A 6,702-nucleotide genomic window follows, 5' to 3' on the forward strand; every position below is an offset into this window, starting at 1 on the left:
ATACGAAGGACTGCATGAAGATGAACGATTGCGCAATCATTCTACCATCGAGTGAAGATAAAATAATAAAGTTTGATAATTTTTGTCACCGAGAACGTCATCCATTCATCGTGTACGCCGATTTCGAATGCATGCTTAAGAAGGTTAACAGCAATCAAGGACACTGCAATGCATACCAGCAACACGAAGCATACAGTGTGGGATATTATTTTCACTGTTCATACAACGCATCGGTGTGCGAGTATCGCGCGTATCGGGGTCCTGACTGTGCTGAATGGTTCGTGAATGAACTTGAGAGCCTTGTAAGAAAAATTGCACCATTATTTAATACGAATGTGCCCATGACAAATTTGACGGATGATGAAAGAGAAAATTATATGAATGCAACGCATTGTTATATTTGCGAAAAACCGTTCGACATCGACGAAACAAAAGTTCGAGATCATTGCCATTTCACTGGTCGTTACCGAGGACCTGCTCACCAGGGGTGTAATTTAAATTATAAAAATAAACGTTTTATACCAATAGTGTTTCATAACTTATCGGGATACGATGCCCATTTTGTAATAAAAGAATTGGTAACGATTATCGAAGGCTCGACATCAGTCTTGCCAATTACAAAAGAAAAATATATTTCATTTTCAACGAATCTAAAACGTTACAAAATTTCGCTTCGATTTATAGATTCATTCAAATTTTTAAATTCAAGTTTAGATAAATTGAGTTCATATCTAGGGAAAGACGATATGACGATTTTACGGTCACAATTTAATTTTTTGAACGAGATAAGATTCGATTTGCTTACACGAAAAGGCATCTTTCCATACGATTATGTTACCGACTACATGAAACTGAGCGAGACGACATTGCCGACATGTGACAAATTTTATAATCAACTAAGCGACTGTGCCGTTTCACAGCAGGATTATGACCACGCGATAAAAGTCTGGCACAGTTTTAATATAAAAACACTTGGCGAATACAGCGATTTATATCTAAAAACAGACGTTTTATTATTGGCCGACATTTTTGAAAATTTTCGTGGCAGCTGTTTGAGAAGTTACAAATTGGATCCTGCATATTACTATACTTTACCCGGTTTTACGTGGGATGCAATGCTGAAGCACACGCGTATCGAATTAGAATTATTGACGGATATCGATATGCTACTTTTCATAGAGCGCGGCATACGTGGTGGTTTAAGTCAATGTTCTAATCGATACGCAAAGGCCAATAATAAATACATGGATTCATACAATTCCGAAGAACCATCGCGATATTTAGTTTATTTCGACGTTAATAATTTGTATGGATGGGCAATGTCGCAGTATCTACCTTACGGCGAGTTTAAGTGGTTAGACGATAATGAAATTAAAACTTTTAACATTCATGCGATATCCGAAAATTCGGACATTGGATATATTTTGGAAGTCGATTTGAAATACCCGCTAGAATTACACGATAAGCATGCAGATTTACCTTTTTGTCCAATACGCGAGAAGCCTCCTAATGCCAAACACGAGAAACTACTCGCTACAGTTCAGGATAAGCAACGTTACATCATCCATTACCGCAATCTTCAACAATGCTTAAATCATGGTTTAAAAGTTTCTGTAATTCATCGCGTTTTAGAATTTAAACAATCTCCATGGCTTCGCGAATACATTCATTTAAACACGCAACTTAGAACTGCGGCTAAAAATGATTTTGAAAAGAATTTATTTAAATTAATGAATAATGCAGTCTTTGGCAAAACTATGGAGAACGTTAGAAATCATGTAGACGTTAAATTAGTTACAAAATGGGATGGTAGATACGGGACCGAGGCCCTGATATCAAAACCAAATTTTCATAGCAGATCAATATTTTCGGAATATTTGGTCGCAATAGAGATGCGAAAGTTGGAAATTAAATTTGCAAAACCCATTTATGTTGGTATGTGTATTCTGGATATATCAAAAACATGTTTGTACGAATTCCATCATGATTATATTTGGCCGAAATTTAAACATCTTATAAAATATTATACACAGACACAGACAGTCTTATATACGAACTGGAATGTGATGACATATACGATGTAATGAAACGCGATATACATCGGTTTGACACGAGCGACTATACCGAGGACAATGTTTACAGTATGCCACGAGTAAATAAAAAAGTACCGGGATTAATGAAGGATGAAAATAATGGGTGTATAATGACTGAGTTTGTCGGACTTCGGTCGAAAATGTATGCTTTGCGCGTAGAGGGCAAACGGGACACGAAAAAAGTGAAGGGTGTCAAAAGTAACGTAGTTAGGAAAACTATTTCCTTCGATGATTATATACGTTGCTTGTGTAACGACCCAGAGTGAGTACGTCACTGCACCGACTTGTAGGGAGAGCGGTTCCCTTAGAAGGCGACTCGTAATCAATGTGTTAAGGATTTTAGGTTCGTGTGGTGTGCGGTTAAGGAGTGAAATCCAAACACTAATGTGCTAGAAACTAATGGAAAATTGTTTATTCAAAAATAGAAAGGTAAGTGAATATTGAAATATAATACAAAATCGCTAGTATTACAATAAGTGCGGCTAGAATTAGGAATACAATAAGAGATTATAATACGTTCGCCCTAGATTGGGAATACAATTGAAAAATATGTAATTAGTAATTAATATATGTAAGTAAAAATTAATAATTGTAATTAATCGTAATAATCGATAGCGCTAACGCGAATGCGGCGTGGTCTTCTTATACAGTCAACACTCTGTTTGTTTTCAACAATAATTATGGAAATTAAACTCCAGAGGTTTGTGCTAGACTATTGGAATCAAGTTAACCCTTCCTATAGGTCGCAATCGGTTTCTGGTTATACCAGAGCCGTGTTAGACGCAGGCCGTTCAAGGAGCTCCGCTCCTCGCTAGCTCTTTACACTTGAGTGTTGGCTTAGCGTAACACCTGTGTAACACGTTGCGCACCGCGAATAGGAGGTCCACTGATCCGTAGTCCTGCACGCCACCAGTGGAATAGTAGGAATTAGCTGTAGCTCGCGCTCTATCGCTGCCTAGACAGTTCAGCGCAAGCTCTTCTCTACTGATCAGAGTGTTGTCTGTTTCAGACCGAGGTCTGAGAAGATCTGCTCTGAAACTGTGCGGAACGCCTCTATTTATACTCAGATTTTGCTGAGTCGGCACCTTTTTTCCGCATAGAGTTCTTGGGGTAGCTGGGTTTTTCCCGTCACGTGGTGGTCCAGCATCCCCACTCTAGAATACTACCCCACCGTATGGTTACTGGGGTTGCGCTCGCGCGTGCGCGGTCGGACGTCGATAATTTATCGGTAAACTGTTTTACCGTCCGACTTATCGACTAAACTTTTATCGATGTATTTAACAAACTCAGTTATCGGCGAAAATGAAAATATTTATTACAAAAATTTATACATTAAATATTAACAATAAAAATTAAATAAAATACTTTGTATGGAATATAAAAATTAGTTATAATAAAGAAATGAAATCAAAAAGATATTGCGTTTGTTATCGGGTCGTTACACTTGTATGAACGTTTAGAAGTGCATCGTGAACAGAGATGTATTCGTTCAAAATTGCACAATGTATATTCTATATGTGAAGAAAAGAAGGTGCTTAGTCCTTACGATGATAAACGATTCATAATTCCACAATCCACAAGAACATTGCCTTGGGGGCATTATAAAATAAATAATTATTCCTAAAAACATAATTTATTCTTTGCTCCACGAGTAAAATATTAATTTCCAAGTATCTTTATAAGCCTGTAGGGTTTCGAGTTCATGCAAACCTTGCAACTTCATGAGAGAGAGAAAGAGACTGGAGTTTTTACTTATCTCAGGTCTTAGAGTTTGGAGGGAGATGTGTTCACAGTGCTTTATAAACCCAAGCGTGTTCGTTTTATTCATTATTTTCTGTTCAACGATGACGGTCCCAAGGTTGGAATCCTTAGCATTCTTGGCGATTGTCAAACATTATCGTAAGTAATCTTCAACAATTACCCAAATTTTATTTATTTTTAACTAATTGTTTTCGCCTTAACAGCCATAGTAATGCCAGTCTTCGAAATTGCGCCGGCGGAGGATGACGCGCGACTACCCGCAAAGTGCCGCGAGCGGCAGGAGTGGCGGCGCGAGTATGAAACGCGGTGGGCGGCTACTTGGACGGAGGTCGATCTGTTCGACCTCCGATATTTGTTCGGAGAAGTAATCGATGTAAGTTGCCTGTCCGATTTTATTTTGATTTATTAGATTTTTACTGCGTATTAATGTATATTTTATCTGTTATAGCCGGACTGGTGGTAGCCGCCTACATTTATATTTTTTTTGTTTTTACTTATTATATATATATTATTTAACGTAAAATATAAATATCTATAATCGTTATTAGTGTAATTTATTCTGTACCACACCCTTCCCCATACTCCATTAATGTAATATGAAAATAAAAAAGTATATAATCGTTATTAATGTAATTTATTTTGCCCAACCCTTCCCAATAATCATACTTCATATCCTTATATTTCTTCTGTGTGTCTGTATGTGACTGAACTCCTCCTAAACGGCTGAACCGATTTTGATGAAATTTTTTTGTGTGTTCAAGTTGACTCGAGAATGGTTTAGATTCACAATTCGGTCCACTACATAATATGTTTCTAATTAATTTTTTATAATTTGTTGTTGATCTTGGAATGTTTTCCATGCGTGGGGAAGGGCGTGGCAAAAAAAATACTTTGATTTCATCTTTACTATATATTTTATTAAAGGAAGTATAGGAAAGGGTGCGACAAAAAATAAATTACATTAATATTGGATATACTTGTATTTTATTATTATTATTATTATTCATATGTTTTTTAATTTTTCCTCCTATCACCAATCCGGCTATAACAGATAAAATAAAACATACATTAATACATAGTAAAAAAATCAAATAAAACAAAAACGTGCAAGTAACTCACATCAAGCTCCTCGCGGAACAATTGCCGCAAATCGAATGCGGCGTCCGCCCATATCTTTTCAGCGTTCCGTCGCCTCTCCGCCCGCTCCCGCCGAACATTTCGGAGGTCTTTCTTCCGTACAAATCCTAAACTCCTTAAGGTAGCGGCTGTTAACAAAAACGAATTAAAAATAAATAAAATTTACGCGCTAAAAGTAATTATTGAAAAAACTACTTACGCTGAGAGGCGATGAACGCCTGCAGAGCAAGGAATTGGTTGTTTGTGAAGTTCATTTTGAATAACGAAAACGCTGCGCTGATACGCTTATAAAGCAAACAGGGGAAACATCTCCCTCCATTTCTAACAATGAAAACCGCCAACACAATCTGAGATTAATCTGCCGGATATCTTACATGTTGTAACAACTCGGAATCGGCATGAAATTAAAAGGTTTGCAAGAACTCGAAACCCTGCATGCGTATAAAGATACTTGGAAATGCATGGCCAGCGAACACGTGCGAGTCAGTAAATACAAAGCCTTCATGTATTCGCAGCTTCGCCCGCTCTCATAAATAAAAACTTCAAGAATTTGAAGTAATAATTGTTGTATTATTTTTTGGTGATCAATCTCTAGTATTTCAGAAAAGTAGGTATTGCTGCCTGCAGAAACAGTAGAAAAGCGGCGACCCATACTACATAATGCGTTGCCACGATCGCACACGAATAAGCAGAATTCAATGCGATAGTTTCCATAGTTTATTAAAATAATATAGCCCATGTCACTCCAGAGAAGGCATGGAAGCTACTGTTAAAATTTGGTATCAATCGGGCAAGTAGTTTTTGAAATTTTTCTGTACATACAAACGCTGTCTCTTTATATATATAATAGTACTAGCTGCGTTACCCGACTCTGCCCGGGAATTTTAATCAACTATTATCCCTACTTCCTTATTCTTATCCATATTTCCCTGCCCTTATCCCTACTAATATATAAAAGTGAAAATGTCTGATCGTTTGTTCCTCTTCACGTTTAAATGGCTACACGGATTTTAATGAAATTTGCACTATTGGACTGATTATTCTTTTAAGATGGACATAGGCTATGTCATATTGCGATTTGCCCTTCCCCCCTACTTCATTAATGTAATATGAAAATAAAATTGCAAAACCGTTAATGCGATATGAAAATAAAATTATTCAATCGTTATTCTTTGCAACGTTCAAGTTTTTGCGAACCGTGCAATTTCATGAGAGAGAGAGAGAGGTGCCCGACTCGGAGTTCTTGCAAATTTGCAATTTCGCGAGATGCTGAAAGTCTAGTGTTTGGATGTATTAGGATTGGAGGGGATATTTTCTCGGTGCTTTATAAACCGATGAGTTTTCATTATCCGCTATTCAGTCCGCTATTCATTTCGCATTAATCAGTTTACGATGGCTACCGTTCCACGACTTGAACTACTTGCCTTTAGGGCACTTATTGAACAGTATTGTAAGTAGTCTTTAACGATTACTTGTCTTGGTGTGTTAATTTTATTTTTAACTAGTTGTTTGTTAAAAGCTGAAAGGTTAGGATTAGTGCCAATAAAAAGATTCATCGAAGTGCGCCGGAAGCGAGCAGATCATCGGTTCAGCCAGATGTTAATGTGGGCCGAAGGTTGGAATCCGAATCATGAAGGTTTATTCGATTTGTGGGCGCTGTTTGGAGAGGAAATAGATGAGGGCCCTATTTGGGGAGATATTGATGTGTATC

This window comes from Osmia bicornis, chromosome 8 (genome assembly GCF_907164935.1).
Source record: "Osmia bicornis bicornis chromosome 8, iOsmBic2.1, whole genome shotgun sequence".
NCBI classification, from domain to species: Eukaryota; Metazoa; Arthropoda; class Insecta; order Hymenoptera; family Megachilidae; genus Osmia; species Osmia bicornis.